The 16,826-nt window shown below is 42.1% G+C and overlaps 1 long non-coding RNA gene across 2 annotated transcripts in view; it reads left to right on the top strand.

The window, feature by feature from the left end:
* LOC109490560 overlaps positions 1 to 16,826 on the top strand; it is a 124,419-nt gene that overhangs the window by 67,440 nt on the left and 40,153 nt on the right. The window contains exon 5 of one of the 2 annotated variants that reach the window (XR_004622128.1): positions 1,665 to 5,382. The exons of the other annotated variant lie outside the window; for it this stretch is intronic. This is a non-coding gene — a long non-coding RNA (uncharacterized LOC109490560). Of the gene's footprint in view, positions 1 to 1,664; positions 5,383 to 16,826 lie in introns of those variants that run through there. 2 annotated transcript variants of the gene reach the window in all.

The raw sequence follows: 16,826 nt of genomic DNA, 5'->3' as shown, positions 1-16,826 counted from the left end.
GAGGGTGAGTGAGGGCCAACTTAGCAGCTGTGTGTTGGGAATCAAGAAGGCATCCAGGATGAAGATACTGTCTGGCTACAGCTGCTGCCAAGATGAGTGTGTGTGTGTGTGTGTGTGTGTGTGTGAGAGAGAGAGAGAGAGAGAGAGAGATAGAGAGAGTGGGGAGGGAAGGAAAGAGAGAGGGATAGGAGAGAGAGAGATATGGGGGGTACTCATAGCAGGGAGTGGGTAAAAATTGCTGGCCAACTTTCTTTTAAGGGTGGTAAATTAAATATTCTTAAAAAGTTTTAATTCTGTACCAAGGATGATTTCATTTCATGTTTATTCCAAATCCTGGTGATGAGAAAATTAGAAATCAACCTTTCTGGATCCTCCAATTGCTGGTGACCAGGCTTTGCACACATACCCCGGCCACCTTGGCAGCAGCATATGCTCAAACACTCTGGGGTTGGCTGGAAGCGGCTTCCAGGCTGGTGCCTCAAGGAGAAGCACAGGGATCTAGAAATATGTGAGAAGATGAAAAGCTCAAGAAAAGGCTGTTGTTCCCAATCCCAGTTGAAGAGAAGCCTCTTTCTGGAAAGTGATTAGGGATTTGGGTGTGTGGTTTTGTTCAAGCCAAACATGAGTTTTGAGCTGGGTAATCTGCTTCTAATCATAATTTGGATTACCCCTCACACTAACCAAATGTTTGGTTGTCTGAAGAGGCCCATCTTCAGGCCCCAGAGAGGCACGACAAACCTCCACTGAAGAGCCAGTGTATTCCCGGCTGGTAGGCTCATTCTGAGACAGGCAGGCAACACCCCTTTGTGCTGGGAAAGGGCTGGAAGCTTCTGTTCACAGCTTCTGGGCTTCTTCAGCCCGGAGCTGTCCCCTGTGGTCACTGTTGATATACTCCTTTCAGGGCCCCGCTGGAAATGGTCGGGCGCTGCCCCTGAGGCCATGCTGAGCCCCCCCCCCCCCGGGGATTTGTCAGGCGTGGAGGTGGGGCTCCTAAGAGGAAGCCACAGTGATTATTGAGACATCAGCAGTTCCAGGGTTTCTCCCAGGTCTTATTCTGACAGGTAGGAGAGAAACCAAAGAGGCAGCACAAGCTAAATAAAAGTGAGCTTAAAACTTAGGTCGTCCATATTCCTTAAGACAGTTACTCTGAGTTTGCAGTTCACTCTCGAGGGCCAAGCAAATTTCATTGATTTTGAAAGTAGCCAACTTTTAAGAACTCTATTTCACCCAATTTGGAAATACACAGTTCTTTATGAAGGGAGTACTGCACTTCAGAACTACAAAAATGGGCTGGGAGATGAGACAAGGCTAGTTTTGCTAAGTCAGGGTATGGGTGGCTTAGAGAAGATGAATGAATAAAAGGCGGCAGGCAATTTTACAGCTGAAAATGGATTCCATTTCATTCATGATGTGCAGGAAAACTTTATGTCATTATTAACACTTATGGTATACAGATGACATGGGCCCCGCCCCTGCTGTGAGCACAGGACAGGATGTGATGAATTCCACTGCTTTGTCACCATTAAAAAATCTCTTTCCCCTTCTCTCCTCCTCTTCTCTCCCTGCATGTGCGTGCGTGCGTGCGTGTGTGTGTGTGGTTTCAAAAGAAATGTTGGTAGTAGTTTAGAGGACAAGACATATAATTGTTGTGTTTCTCTTTTCAGGTCTTAGGAGGAAATATCTAAGAAGAGGTGATTCATTACTGTCTGAAAAACGCTTTGAGATCCTCTGAGGGAGGGTAATTAGAAGTATGAGACATGGTTCCTGGATGTGTGATTACATGTGATTATATGTTAAGAGTGGTGCTAGAATACTTCAAATGCGTTCCTCTCCTGTATCACCAAACAGGCCAGTGCGTGCTGGGAGGGGAGGAGAGAAAGGCTAGAAATAAGAGGAGCTATTGGAACAAAGACTAATAATTCCTCTGAAGCAGGAGGAAGACAGCCGGGGCCCTGGGGTATTTGCAGAATATGCACTGAGAGTGGGACCAGGGCCTCCTGTCTTCCCCAGGGGAGTTTGCCTCCCCACACGCCTACAGTCCCAACTCTGTTGACTTTTAGGGTGGTCTCTTTGTTCAAGTTTTACCAAAGGAGTAAATGACTACTCTATCGTCACAGGGGAAACCACCTTCCGTTTTCAAAGAGAACTGGAGGCTTGTTTTCTGGGTCATTGTTATGTGGGTATTAATCATGGAGCATTAAAATCTTTATTATTCTTTGCACTTATGGAGCTGGTTTTCTTAGAAAGCCCCACATTCTTTTTCCCGACCAAGTCTTATTTTGAGAGGAGCGTGCTCTAACATAATATCCAGTATATAGCTAGAGTGAGGCCGCCACTCAGACTGTCAGCAGTCTTTGACCTCAGGGGTCCAGAAGCAGTCGTGTATGTTGGTTAGATCTCAGATCTGGAGCCGGCTTGAATTCTGGATCTGTTGCTCCTACTTGCAGGACTTGAGGCAAGTTATCCAACCCCTCAGAGTCGTAGTTTCTTCATTTGTGAAGTTGGATAGCAATGGTATCTACATCTTTGAGTTATTGAGAACATTTGAAGAGGAATTGTGTCTCATACTTGTAATAGGGTCTTGTAGGTTGGAAGCGCCAAATATGTGTTTGCTACTGGTGCTGCTACGACCTATGGGAAACTGCGGGCTCATTTAGAGCAAATTATTATGACTATAATTGCCATCGTTATTAAAGTACTTCTAAAGAAACTAAGGTTGATTTAAAGCTAAATGGTCAAGTGGCTAAAATTATGTTTGGCACTCTTCTCCTATTCTTAGTCTCTCCTTTTTATTCTTCCAAATTTGTGACACATGACCATGGCTTGAGGTTTTTGTGATGTGTTAAACATATCCGCCACGAACGTAAGCGACTTAAGGTACAGATACCTACAAGGATGGATTCACACTTTCAAGGACACTGAACATTTGATGTTTTTCTGAAAATCAAATTAATAAACCCCATAGACCTCTAGAACTCTGAAGCTGGGACCATCTAGCTCAAACCCAGAGTAGGCAAGTGACTCACCCTTGGAGACAGGTGTAGCTGGCTAATGGGAGAATGAGATTAAGTCTTGGGTTGAGTTAGACAAGTAAGAACCATGATCATGTGAAACAGGGTATGACTCCTTGTAAAGCTGCTTCTACGGAGATACACTGTAGCAATATGCCATTCGTCTCCGAAAAAGGATGCTGTAAGATTGCCTACAAAACGGTATTTTATGTACGAAAGGAGCGGAAGCTGAGTATGTCAACCTGATCCTCTTTACGCAGACACCTGAGTGGCTGTAGCTTTCAGTTCTAAGTACCGAGAATAGCTGGCACTTCTGGAACAACTGTGTTTTCATTTGATGAACGTCATGAACTTCTTATGTGATCTGTGATCATGGGATTAATGCATTTGCTTCAGCTACTAGAATGCTCAAGGCCATATTTACATGCTACCTCTGTGACTGAAAGCCAATAGTCTCTACAAATTACAGATGTTCGCTACAGCTGAAAACGTCACAGCCACTTTTCCAGAGCTGTGTTCTACTGAACACTAGTATCGTATGACGCAATGGACATTTCTTGCGGAGGGGAGGAGTTTTGGGGTCCTTGACACTGCATCCTGTACCTCCTTCTTGGATAGTATTGATGTTTATATTGGTATCTTAAATGTTCTGAGGAGTCTGATCATTTAAAATCAAAATAAACAAAAAAAAACCCTTCCGAACTTTCTTTAGCACTGTCCTTATAAAACTTGTTTGACCACAAAATCTTATAAAAATATTATCTCAAACGTCTAGTTTTATATGAAACCTGTTTGGGAAATACTATCTTTCAGTAACAAGTAATCAAATCCTGTTTATTGGAGTTATGTCAGTACAAAGATTGGTTCTTGACAGTGTGAAACGTGACTCTTCCTAGTTCTGTGTACCAGGGAGAGAGTCCAGGTGTGGACGTTAGACCAGTCAACTGATGAGGTCCCTTTGAGCTCAAACATTTGGTGATTCCTGATTTAAAAAATGAAGAAAGGTTTTTCAAGAGTGTCTGCTCATAGAATTACGAATTTAAGTTTACTAACATGAAGGCTAAAGTTAGAAATTAAAACATTGTGTAACATTTCTGGCATTCTTTATTTATATCTAATCTAAAAGATGGCTTTAAAAATCATGTTTTTAAAAACAGCTCCCCCCCGCAGGAATGTAAAACAAAGATAAAAATTTCCTTTGAAAAGCATCAAAGTTAAAAGTTATAAAATTTTCATCTGAACTCCTGTTCGGTTGTAGACTTTACCCCTCCCCCTTCCTGCTTTGATAAAGGCTTACATAATGGGGTGATGCAACTCCATGGTGTATCTCGAGGGGGTTGTGCAGCTAGGTTTCTTCTCAAGCACACGGTGCATGTAGAGCCTGCAATGTTCATTTCACAGGCACCTTTGCCTTTGAGATCTCTTCCCCTCCACTCTCCATTAAAACTCAACAAACAAAAAACAACAGCAAGGACCTCAAACCCCAGCCACAGGTGAATTACTTGGGTGGGAGCCTGGGACTTGGCTCAGACAACACACTCAGCCTCTGGAGTTGCTCCATTCCTCTGACCCGTGAGCTAGACCCAAGGGGAAATTTCGCAAGGCAAAATCACCTTCAACGAGAAGGGACAGGCTCTCCTGCTCAGGTCCTTGGTTGACATCCAGTTCCTTCAGCGGCCTACCTGACGTGTCACCATACCTCCAGCGGCTTTCATTGCCTTTCCCTTTGTGCATGACTGTGGAAGGTGTGCAGTTATTTCTCTGGCCCACTTGTCTCTCTGATTGTATTTCTGTGTTTTTGTCTGTGTTCAGCTGTGCCTGCTAGGTGTCAGGTATGATGTCACAAAAATGCATACGCCCCTGTCCTTGCCCTTGAGATCACAGCGTAGATGAGCAGATGGGCACTGCAAACCATTTCTATTCAGTGTGACAGAGACTCCACAAGAGCCATGTATGATGACCAGGGAGGCAGTAATGGAGGTGGCATTTGAGTCAAGTCCTAGAGAGTGTGTTGAACACTGATTTTTCCATTAATAGAATTACTTTTTCTGCTTAATGGCAACCAGCCTGCTAGATGGGGAGGTATAAACTAATAACTTGTTTTGGATTAAATCAGGAGACTAACTGACAGAACCTATTAGCTAAAGGTTAGACTCTTATTTCAAGCAATTCAGTGAATGTTCAGGCCTTCATCATTTCAGTTATTAGAGGACGAGACCATCTAGAAAGTGGACTCTCTAGAACTTACTCTCAAGTTTCCCTGATGTAAAAATATTCTAGGGACAGACTTTGATTTTGGAAATTCCTAGAATTAGCTTTGCTTTGTGTTCAATAATGCCTAGTTTCCCAGTCTCATGGCAGACAGAAAATAAATGGCATGTTTAAATTGCTGTGTAAGATGAAAATAAAGTTCATTACTGAGGAGCTGGTTTTAATTTAAATTTCAAAAGAAATTTTACAAACTGGCTCCTTGAGTTTGCTGTTTCTCAGCTGACACCGAAAGGTGATTAGCAGACCTAGTACGGGGCAGAATTCTGTGGATTTTTTTTTTTTTTCATGTTTGTTTTATGAGACACAACCATGGGTGTTAACCATGTGACATAATATCCATCACTTCTCTGGCTGTATGAAGAGTTATCTAATTTGATGTTAATAGAAAATCTTGCTCTTTGGCAAATAATCTTTTTCTTTAGAAATACTCTTTTAGCACGTCAGGTCTTCCCTTTCCACCTTCCCAAAATTCAATTTAATGATGATTTTTGACTATTTATGTTTATTATATCCAGACCCGACAGTATTTTCATCTTCTGTTATGTTGGGGTTGAGAGGGTGTCCATCCTGATGGTTTTCCAGACCCCCAAACTTAAACAGGACCCTTCACCACCAAAACCATGGGGCTGGCATAGCATTTGAAAGCAGCACTTATGTTCCACTTTCTGGTTTGAAACTCAGGATCTTCTATTTCCAGACGTGAGAGCTTTGCTCCCTACTATCTGTCATCGTACATTCCCTCATGGTATTTCAGTGTGTATGTGTGACTCCTACCAGCCCACAAACTCATTAAGAACAAGGAATGTGTCTTATTTGTCTTTGTATTCCATAGTTCACTATGTAAAGGAGGTGCTTAAGAAATATTTGTTAAATATATATGTTTATCCTAAAAGTTCATAAATTAGACAATCAGACGTAGCTTGTTTCCCTGTGCAAGATGTGAAATAGAGAAAGTAGCACGTATACAAGTCTCAGAACTTGACTTCTCATAGTAATTTCTTTTTTTTTAAAAAGGGCAGATCAAGCAATGTCCTCATAAATTAAACGTGAATTCCTCCCTAGTGTGATCCAAGAATCCTGATGTACTTTGTGCTCAAATGGGGCATTCTATTTTAGGACCTTGCATTTGTGGATCAGATACTCTCTCAAGAAAGGTGATATCTGGTTGCTCCTGGGTGGCTCAGTTGGTTAAGTGTCTGCCTTTGGCTTAGGTCATGTACCTAGGGTTCTGGGTTCAAGCCCTGCATAGGGCTCAGTGGGGAACCTGCTTCTCCTTCTCCTGCTCCCATTGCTTGTGGCTCTCTCTCTCTTTCTCTCTCTCTGTCAAATGAATAAATAAGATCTTAACAACAACAACAATAAAAGGTGATATCTGGACTGAAAGTGTAGGATCTTGCCCTCTGTGGAAGGCCAAGACAAAGTTGCTTCAGTATTTCTTGTCTAAAATCCCAATAACACAGTTTCTGGCTACTGGGCACCCACTCTTTGTCAGGCATTCATAGGCATGTGAGTTCATTTAATCCTTACAAGGATTTTAAGGCCTAGAGGGTGAAAGTCTTTCCCCAGGTCACATAAACATACCTAAAACTAAACCCAAGAACAAGCCTCCCTGAAAGTTGGCATTCTTCTAGCTCTCTCTCCAGCGAGGAATCCTCCCTCTGTGTCCAACTTCCGAGTTGTGCTGATGTAATGTCCACCCATCTGTAGACACCCTGCATGGCTTCCATTCCGGCCCCAGCCACTGTCTGCCCTCCATGGGCAGCTCAGTAGCCACCTCGGTCATCTACCTTGTCCTTCTCAAATCTATCCCCCACACCAAAGTTTCAGTGGTCTTCTCTGAACTCATGTATGACCATGGGATTTTCTTGATTAAAAATCCTCCACAGATTTTTCTATTCTCTTTTAGGGTAAAGACCAAAGTCCTTAACCAGGTCCACCATGCCCTGCCTGGTTTGGCTCCAGATGACCACTCCAGTCTCTTCTCATTTTCTGGGCTTCCACTCTTCCAGCTGTTCCCTCAGCCTAGATGGTTCTTCCTTGCCCTTTCATAGTTGAGGCTGTTGCCCACTCCACTGACAGAGCTCAGCTCAGTAGTGTCTTCCTCAAGGGACTTATATGTACTTAATGGTATGTGTGCCTCTTTCCTCGTTTTAAATTTATTTGTACTTGCTTAATTCTTTTATTACTCTCTGGCTCTTCCATGAGCCTGTAGGCTGCATGAGGGCAGGGTATGCCTATTTTCATTCATTAGACCCTAGCCCAGAGCCTGAAGCTAGTGAATAGTCGGGAAGTATTTGTTGCATAAATTAACACAGGAACAGCTGGCAAGTAACACAACGGATCTGAACTCAGAAGTTCAGCACCCCATGTCTTTGGTGTGTGGCCAGGCCCCCAAATGGCCATTGTCATCAAAGGACCACAGGCGTGGAGACAGAGGAAGGTGGAGGTTGGGAGTTGGGCTCATGCCTCCCTCTGGGCCCGGGAGGGGCTGTCCATGAAGCTTGTAGTCCTTGAACACTCACCCTGCCCCAGCATTACTCCAGGCGCTTTGCGTAGATTCTGGCAATTAATGTCTCTCAACAGGCCTTCAGGAGGTTAAGTAACTTGCCTAAAGTCACCCAGAAATTAGGTGTGGAGCCTGGGTTCAAGCCTGAGCCATTTGGCTCTTGACCCACATTTGCCATCTATTTGCTATCTGTCCTTGACTTACTTGGTTCCATGTTTTCCCCCAACTACAAGACCCTCTCTGATTGTGGTTTCTTTTTCTTTAAAATGTGCACCCATTTCTTCTCTAATTTATCATTTCTCTTCTCTTCCCTCGCCTCTTTCTTGCCTCTGTCTTCCCTCCCTTTCTCCCTCATAATTCCATTAGCGATGAGAACCATGATGTTATTTACCTGGAATTTATATTTCAGGAAGCTTTTTCTCCCAGCAGCTGGGAGCTTCCTGCATACTTTGTAACTTTGTAGAAGAAAATGCAGATAAGCATTATAAATCTCTAAGCTCCTGCGCTCCTACTTTTATGATTCGTTCAGAGACAGTTTTAAAATCACCTCTGATTTTGTGCTTTGAATTTGGACTAGTAAGGGTAGTAAAAGCAATATAAAGAAAGGGAAATAAACTTCAAAACTGCCTTTTTTTTTTTTCTTGTGAGAAGTCCACTATAAATTGTGGAGATGCTTCTCAAATAAAATTAGATTCCGCTGCTGCCTGCTGCTTCCCTCCACGTTTCACCTCTTTTCTGGAACTCGCCGGAGCCTCTCCTGGGACACGAGGTAATCTGAAGGAAGAATACAGTGTTCAGGTGCCACAAGTTCTACAGAGAGCTGGGGCACCCTGATTTGCATTTCTGGGTCAGCACGATTTCACTTTCATTTAACCCTTGTACTGACCCTTGTTTTTCAACACTTCGGCTCTTCCCACCCTCTGAGAGCAAGCAGTGTGCTCCACCCCTAGACGGTCCCTGGCCCCCAGCAACCCAAAGGGGGCAGACCCCACCACACTCCCCTTTTCAAGGTTCCCAGCATCACTAAGGTCCTTTCAGTGAGGCGCTGACCAATGTTTGGGGTGTCTCTGAATGCAGATTTTATTCACATCTGAAAAGTTAGCTTTGTGTGTTAATAATGAAAAATGAAAAGAACATTATAAGGTACGTATTCAGATGTGTCCATGGCTGCCCCAGTTTTGCACTTCCCGTGTGGGTGTTAATCCTTGATGTCATGAGAAAAGCAACGGAGAAAGACGGATGTCCTATTATGTCTCTCTTTTGTATGAGTCATGCTGGGAATTCTGTGAAGACCCACAGTGTGTCAGAAAGGGGGACCTGACATATATCTAAGGCTTTAGAATAAGGCTCTTTATGGGTGCCTGCCTGGGTCTCTCAGTCAGTTAAGCATCTGCCTTCAGCTCAGGTCATGATCCCAGGGTCCTGGGATCGAACCTCACATCAGGCTCCCTGCTCAGCAGAGAGCCTGCTTCTCCCTCTCCCTCTGCTGCTCCCCCTCTTTGTGTGCTCTTTCTCTCTCTCTGTCAAATAAATAAATAATCTTTAAAAAAAAAAAAGAATAAGGCTCTTTCTGCTCTCTTATTTACAGCGTAATTTCTGTTAAGTGGGAGCAAAGACCCCCAATGAGATTTAATTACTGGTGCTGTGATAGGTATAGGTCATTATATGTTGTTCGTCTGTGATGAGGTCCTCTTGGCTAGAAGACCCTAGTGCAAAGGTAAAGGTGCATCGTAAAATGCAAAGTGCTGCACAGCTGTTGGATGTGAACCCGGTGTTAAAGTAACTGAGATAAAATATGAATGAAATGTTTGTCCCCAAAAGCTCTGCCTCAATCAGTAAGAATAACTTTATTGCCTTTTTCTTAGAAGTAATAACATAATTGTGTGATTTGTGAATTATATCTGGACACAATTGTTTAGAAAAATGTAATAACAACACTAGTAATAAGATAGGTAAACAACGAGAATCAAATAAAAATCACCAGTGTTCCCAGTTCCCAGAGATAACCACCTGTGGCATGATTTATTTTGTTAGTTTTGGTGTGGCTACAAAACTGAAACAGTGCAATAAGTCGTGTGGAAATCTTTTTCACTTAATGTGTTGTGAACATTAAATATTTTTCTGCTTCTGCATAGTGTTCTGTCCTATAAATGTTTTATAAAGAATTTCAACAATTCTCTGTTGTTGGATATCTAGGCTGTCTCCAAGTTTTTGACACTATGTGGAGCTCTCTAATGAGTATCCTTATTAGTGGCTATATTTGAAGCACATCTACGATGCTTTTTTTGATAAACTTCTAGGTATCTAGTTGCTAAATCAAAGAGTGCTCATTCTTTTAAGGTTTTAAAACACACACACTCACAAACAGTCCTTCAGAAAGGCTGATTCAGTTTATACTAGCAGTCTATACCATTGTACTTATTTTTATACACATTCCCCAACAGTACACGTATTGTTTTCAATTTTTTTTTCCAGTATGACAAGTGAAAAATGGTGTCTCATGCTTGTAATTTTGACTCCTTAGATTCTTAATGTCCTTAAACATCCTTTCAAATGATTATTGGCTATTTACAAAGTATGTATGTCCTTCGAACATTTTCTTATGTGTTTTATATCTTTCTGTCAATTTGTAAGGTTTTTAAAATCGAATAAGGCTATTAATTCTTTGTCATCCTTTTGATTTGAGTTAAAAAAAAAACAACGCTCAAATGAAAGTGATGCAGATTTTTCCTTAGAAAGAAAAGCAGCTGAAATTGGTTACACAAAGTCTTCTGACCTCATTCACCTGGTGTGTGTATGGATTTGTGAACTTTGTGTATACCTCAGTTGTTTTCTGGCAGATACTCCCAAATCAAGAGTCAGAAAACATCATCTTTACAAATAGTTGTGGTTTCATTTTGAGATAAATAATTTAAGTTAAATAAGGAAAAATTACAAATAGTTTTGAACATTAGCCAATCTTGTATTTATAGCATCCATTTCTGAAGACTTTCAATTCCAAATATTTTTAAAGGAAAATTTATGTTTTCTTCTACTCCACCTGCTTCATGCGTGGGGTTGTTTTTCTATTTTAGCAGTAATCCAAATCAGGACAAACATAGGCCAGAACTCCAAGCAGATGACAGGAACTCCTAAGATTGGATGGTCTGCTGAGCTGGGTACTTAAATAGAAGCTGATGTTGGATGAGAGCACATCCTTCCTCCCCCCTTCCCTTGCCCTGCCACCCTCTCCCTCTCTTTCTCTCTTTTTCTCCCTCTCTTTCTGTCCCCACCTCTTCTCTCTCTATGCCCCCCCCCCTTCTCTTTAATTGGCTATAGGACCTTGAGTAACTGTCCCCTTTGGTTTTAGGCAGAAGGTAATAATAGTGACTCTACCAGCCTGAGGCCAGAGGCTGGGGGAGGTGGTTGAGCTGCCAGTGAGATCTCTTAAACATGCAAAGAATGATTTTTTTCCTGCTACTTAAAAATGTAACTGTGCTTAGGTGTGCACATGCTCAGATGCATGTGTGCATTAGTTTGCACACTTTCTTGCTCACTCAGCTGTAAATTTTTTTTTTCAGTTTGCCTTTCAGAATAATAAAATGTACTTGTAGTACCTAAAATCTCTAATAAGACTGCCATTTTTAAATGACTGGCAGTAACTCCTTTTATTAACTAATGGAGATAGTGTTGGCTACATCTTAACCCAAAGAGGAGTTGCGTGAAGGTAATTAAATGGGTCCATTAAGTTGCCCCTCGTCTAGAAAAGGACTGCCATCTTTAAACAGAGCAACAGCATGGCTTGTTTCCAGACTGTGGGGTGGGAGTGAAGATAATACTTTTAGTGATGAAGTTGGCATTTCCCATCTGTTGTACTTCAGACACAGGCCTCCTTCTCTCTACCAATCACAAATATAAAAACTCTGCTGATCCTTTGACCATCTGGATTTCCCATCATACCCCGTTTTCACACCTGGAGATTCAGAGCAGACCTTTGATTGATGTTTTTCAAAATTGTCTCATAAAATTAAAGGACAGATGAACAACATTTTTCCAAAATTGTAAATGATAGAATGAGCATTCATAACTTTTGTTACGCTTTTAGAATGGTTAATAATCCTTAGCTTCTGGATTTTTCAAAAATGCATTTTTTTTTAAGTAAAACATCGCATTCTCACTTGCTGCTTATGTTTAACAGTGTCAGAGCTTAAGATTAAAGTCGTGGGTCATAGTAGTCCCAAGTTCAATATGAAGTTCAGTGAGTTCCATATTGTACTTTAATTAAAATATTTACATGTTCATGGTTTGCTTTCTCTTTGGGAGCCAGATACCACGTTCATTTGTCAGCTGGTAGGCTCTGCTGACTGAATAGCCATGTAAAATACCACTTTGACTCTGTTCTAGGGTATGGCATTATTCTGAATTATTGCTAAATTAGCCATTTCCACAGCCCTATCTGCCTCTATCTGCCTTGGTACCAAGCTCTAGAAAAATGCCGTAGGCCCCAGATTTCCTTCTTTCTCCTTAGTCACTCCTCAAGCAGCAATTTGCCTATTTTTGCCATTTCCTAATTTTTAAGAGGAGTGACAGACAAGGTATTAAGCTTTGGTTTCTCTCTAGATCCTATCAGTTTCCTCAAACACAGTAATCTCCTGTTAGCCCCTGGTGTGCTGCTGGGGATTACTGGGCCCCACTGGCCAGCTGCTGCCTCGCCCCTGCGGAGCTATTTGCTGGGGAGGTAGGAACTAATTCCCCTAAGTGTTAAATACTTCGCGACCCTTTAGCAGCGTGAACAACAGTCTAGAAACAGGACCTCTCATCTCTTTCCTGGCATCAGAAAAAAGGACCCGGGTGCTTTAATATCCCATTTTTTCCTTCCCTTTTTAGTTCAGATGAGGGAGCAGGTGCCAGTCTTGCGGCAGAATGAAGCTGACCCTGGCTAGGATTGTCTTGTCTGTTAACTCTGCCTCAGTGAGGAAAAGCCTTTTAAATCATGATTCATACATTTGAAAGGTCCAGGGCACAGGGAGACAATTAAATACAAGATTTGGACCATCCACTCTGAACTATGTAGCATTACTAATAAAGGTGATAAAAGAAACTTTCATCAAGTTCAGAATGTGGCGTTTGAAACACACTGCTGCCTCATTGGTGGGTGTACTTCCTTCTTTCTTTGCGAAGCTTCGCAGTAAGTAGCCCCGTGTGAAACTGCAACTCGGTGTGGGGAAAGAGGACGGGTGGAGGAACGGTCATGTTATTAAGTTATTGCAAATGTAGTGACTGGTGATTTCACACGTACGCATTCCACATTACAGGAAGCTCACACATATAAGAAACCATGCCCTGTTGGCCCCTTACCGCCAGATTTTCCATTGCCTACCTCTAAAATCTAATGCTTGCTTATTTTATCATGTCAGTTGCTTTTCTATAGTGCAGAAGGAATGTGGTCATGTGAATTTCAAGGATAAGAAAGCAATCTATGTGTATGAAGCAAATCTAAAGGACAAAAGAAATTTTTTCAGCCACTTACAGCATAGTATGTTCTTCCTTCACTTCACAATGCTTCCTTTGAGATGGCTTTTTTTGTTTCTTTTTTTGTTTTGTTTTGTTTTGTTTTTAATGAAACCAAAATAATCTTGCCAGTAGGGTCATGGAAAATTTTACCAACTCTATTTGTTCATAGTTGCCCATCCCTTCTCATTTCTTTTCCTTCTTTATAGACAAAAACTTAAAAAAAAACTTATTTGACTTATTTTTCCATTGTAAAAAATAATTTCTAAATAAAAGTTTATAAAAATTTGAACAATATAAGGCATACAAATTAAAAAAAAAAAAAACTCTGTCCCCCAGGCCCCTTTCTTCCAACCACATTTACTTTTTTATCTGTTAGTAGAACCAGAGTTAGTTAGGATTTCTTTCTCTCTCTCTCCCTCCCTCCCTCCATCCCTCTCTCTTTCTTTCTTTCTTTCTTTTTCTTTTTTTAAAGATTTATTTCTTTGAGAGAGAGAGAGAGAGAATCCTCAAGCAGACGCCCTGCTGAGTGTGGAGCCTGATGCAGGGCTCCATGCCTGCACCCTGAGATCATGACTTGAGCCAAAACCAAGAGTTGGACATTTAACTGACGGAGCCATCCAGGTGCTCCTCAGTTAAATTTTCTCTAAATTCTTGTCAAGTATAGTAAAGACACATGGAGAACTGAATATCAACTCTTCTTTTTCAACACATGTGTTTCCAGAAGATGCACAAGGTGAAGGCGGGGAGAGACAGTTGAACTAGACCAAAGAGAGGTGGGAAGGAAGATGCAGCTCCTTTCTCCTCCCTTGGAGATTAGCTCCTTGAGGGTGGGGTTTCTCTATTAACTCTCCTTATAAATTTATCAGTTTAAGAAAATGCCCACCAAGTAGTGGTGCTGAATGAATGAATAAGAATGAAAAGCAGGAGGGGCACCTGGGTGGTTCAATCGGTTTTAAATGCCCGACTTTTGATTTTGGCTCAGGTCATGACCAGGCCCTGCGAGGGCCCCTTGCTGAGCATGGAACCTGCTTAAGATTCTCTTTCTCCCTTTCCATCTGCACCCCCCAACCCCCCCCCCCGGCTTGCGCTTTCTCTCTCCCTCCCACCAAAAAAAATAAAATAAAAAAAATAAAAAGAAAAAAAAGAAAAGCAGGAACTAACTGGCTAAGGTTAGGCAGAGTTCACTGAAATAATTTAGGCCTTTTCAGTCTACAAAGGCTTCCTTGCTTGTATTTTCTATGTCTGCCTTGGGTTTTTAATCTATAAGCAGCCAGCCTGTGCTACTTTGAGGTTTAGTACCACAGGTAGTTTCTGCTAAATTAAACTAATATTAAAGATAAAAAGCTGTTTGGAATAAATCCATGCTTGGAAGAGGAAACTTTGAACCATTTCTATCATTTATTCACTGGGGAATTTATACTTCAAAGATCACTAAGATTCATAGGCCTGCTGCCTCCTTTTGGGAAAAAGAGGCCGCGGGGAATTCTCTAGTTTTGATGCCCATCTCTCCCATCACCATGACCACAACAGGAGTCAACATCTGACCAAAAGGATAGCCTGCGTTAGGCTCTTCAGGCCCCCTTGAGGTAGTGGAGAGTGGCACTGGATTGTTATTATCTGAACCAATCAAAGGGAAGTCTGAACTTGAGACAGAAAGAGAGACCCAGAAAGAGAGAAAATCAGACTCGTTTACAAACAAGGTAGTTCAGTGTCAGTGCAGAAAGCCAGGGATGTGGAAAGAGAAGGCAGTAAGCAGAAATGGTGAGGCAAGAGATGACTTCAGTAATGGAGGTGATGAAAGAAGGTATAGAAAACCAGCAGTAGAATAAGCCCATAGAGAAAGGAATAGGATGCAGGAGATCTTCAGGAGGGGCAGGGTGCTGGAGAGACTGCTGTTTTTTTCCAAACAACATTCTAGCTCTCCATGAGGCCTGCCGTGTAGCTCTGGAAACCATTCACTTTGCTTCCCCAACCCTCCCAAGTTTCCTACAATGGAAACTCTTACCCTGAGGTGAATGAGTAGCCTCCATATTTTGCAACTTGAAAAATCCCCATTTGTAAGAAGAGAGATAATCACAAACATTCCTTCCTTTGCAGTTTGAGAGAGACATTATAGAATGACACATAGGTGGCCTGGACAGAGCTTTACATGATGGCAAATGCTTTGCTAGGGTCACCACAATTCAAGATCTTGTTTTCTCTGCTGTAGGCTTTGAAATTTGATTTCACCCATGTAGCCAATCTCCAAGTAGGAGATTTCTAAAGCATCCAATGAATGGATTTACAAGGTAAATGTGGTAGAGTTTCCAGACGTAGAGATCCCCTTTATACAGTTTTTGGCACTATGGAACATCTCGTCTTCATCAAGACTGTCTTTGGGCTCTTCACCCTTTTTTTCTGAGCATTACTTCTTTTACTCCTTTAGTTTCATAAATGCATATGTTCCTTATGGTTTGCCTTTCCTCTCTCTTTATCTCCTTGCCTTCCGTGGGGATGCCCTCCACTGCCATGGTTCTCTGCTCTCCAATGACCACTTTACCACTTTCCCAGATTTCCAAATCTCTTGGCCACTTGCCCTGAAAATCTCACCAGCATCTCATTTTCCATAAATTCAAATGGAAAATTTCTTTTCCTCTGAAGTTCTTCCTCCTGTGTTCTTTCCCCTTCTCTAAAATGGGACCTCAGTGAGCCAGACTCAAAGTTCAGAATCCTTTTGACTTCTTTTTTCTCTCCTTATGACCAATAGCTATCATTACCAAGTCCTAGCAATTCTCCCTGTGCAATGCCAATGTCATCCGTTCCCCTCCGAATTCATTATCTGATGCGGCATCATGCAGCTGGTTTCATGCAGCTCCTGAGGATTAAGAATCCGAGAGTGGCTTAGCTTAGTTGGTCTCATGAGGTTATAGGCAGGCTCTTGCTTGGGCTGCGGTCATCTCAAAGCTTGATCAGGGCTGGAGAATCTGCTTCAGAGATCATCCATGTGGGTGTTAGCAGGTCTCTGTTCCTTGCTGGCTGTTGGCCAGAGACTTGAGCTCCTTACCAAGTGGGTCATCTCCATAGGGTTGCTTACCACAGGACGTTCGGCTCCTCCCCACAGGTAGAGTGAGAAAGGGAGAGGGGTGAGGGAGGGGAGACTTAAGATCGAAGCCGCAGTCTCTTTATAACCCAATCTTGAAAATCGTACACCATCGGTTTTGCAATATTCTATTCGTTAGAAACAAATCGCTAAGTACAGCCCACAACGCAGCATGAGGCACTTAAGGGAGAGATGTCAAAGAGTTTGTGGACATTTTTATTTTTCGAACCACCACCGCCTCTTCATTTCTGCTTCCACAGTGCTAGGTCAGGCTCTTATCACTCCTCACCAGTATTTGTTCTTAAGATAAAGGCCAAGATATTAAATATGGGCTACCTGGCCCACATCTCTGTTTCTGTGCCTCCGCTTGACTACATTCTAGTTATCGGTCAGTTTGCTTTTTTCTCTTTCTGGGTCTTTCTCTCCCTCTCTCCCGTATTCAAACTTCCCAAGAGAGAAGCTTTAA

Source organism: Ailuropoda melanoleuca, chromosome 20 (assembly GCF_002007445.2).
Source record: "Ailuropoda melanoleuca isolate Jingjing chromosome 20, ASM200744v2, whole genome shotgun sequence".
Lineage (NCBI taxonomy): Eukaryota > Metazoa > Chordata > Mammalia > Carnivora > Ursidae > Ailuropoda > Ailuropoda melanoleuca.
This window is presented reverse-complemented; position numbering and strand designations above follow the sequence as displayed.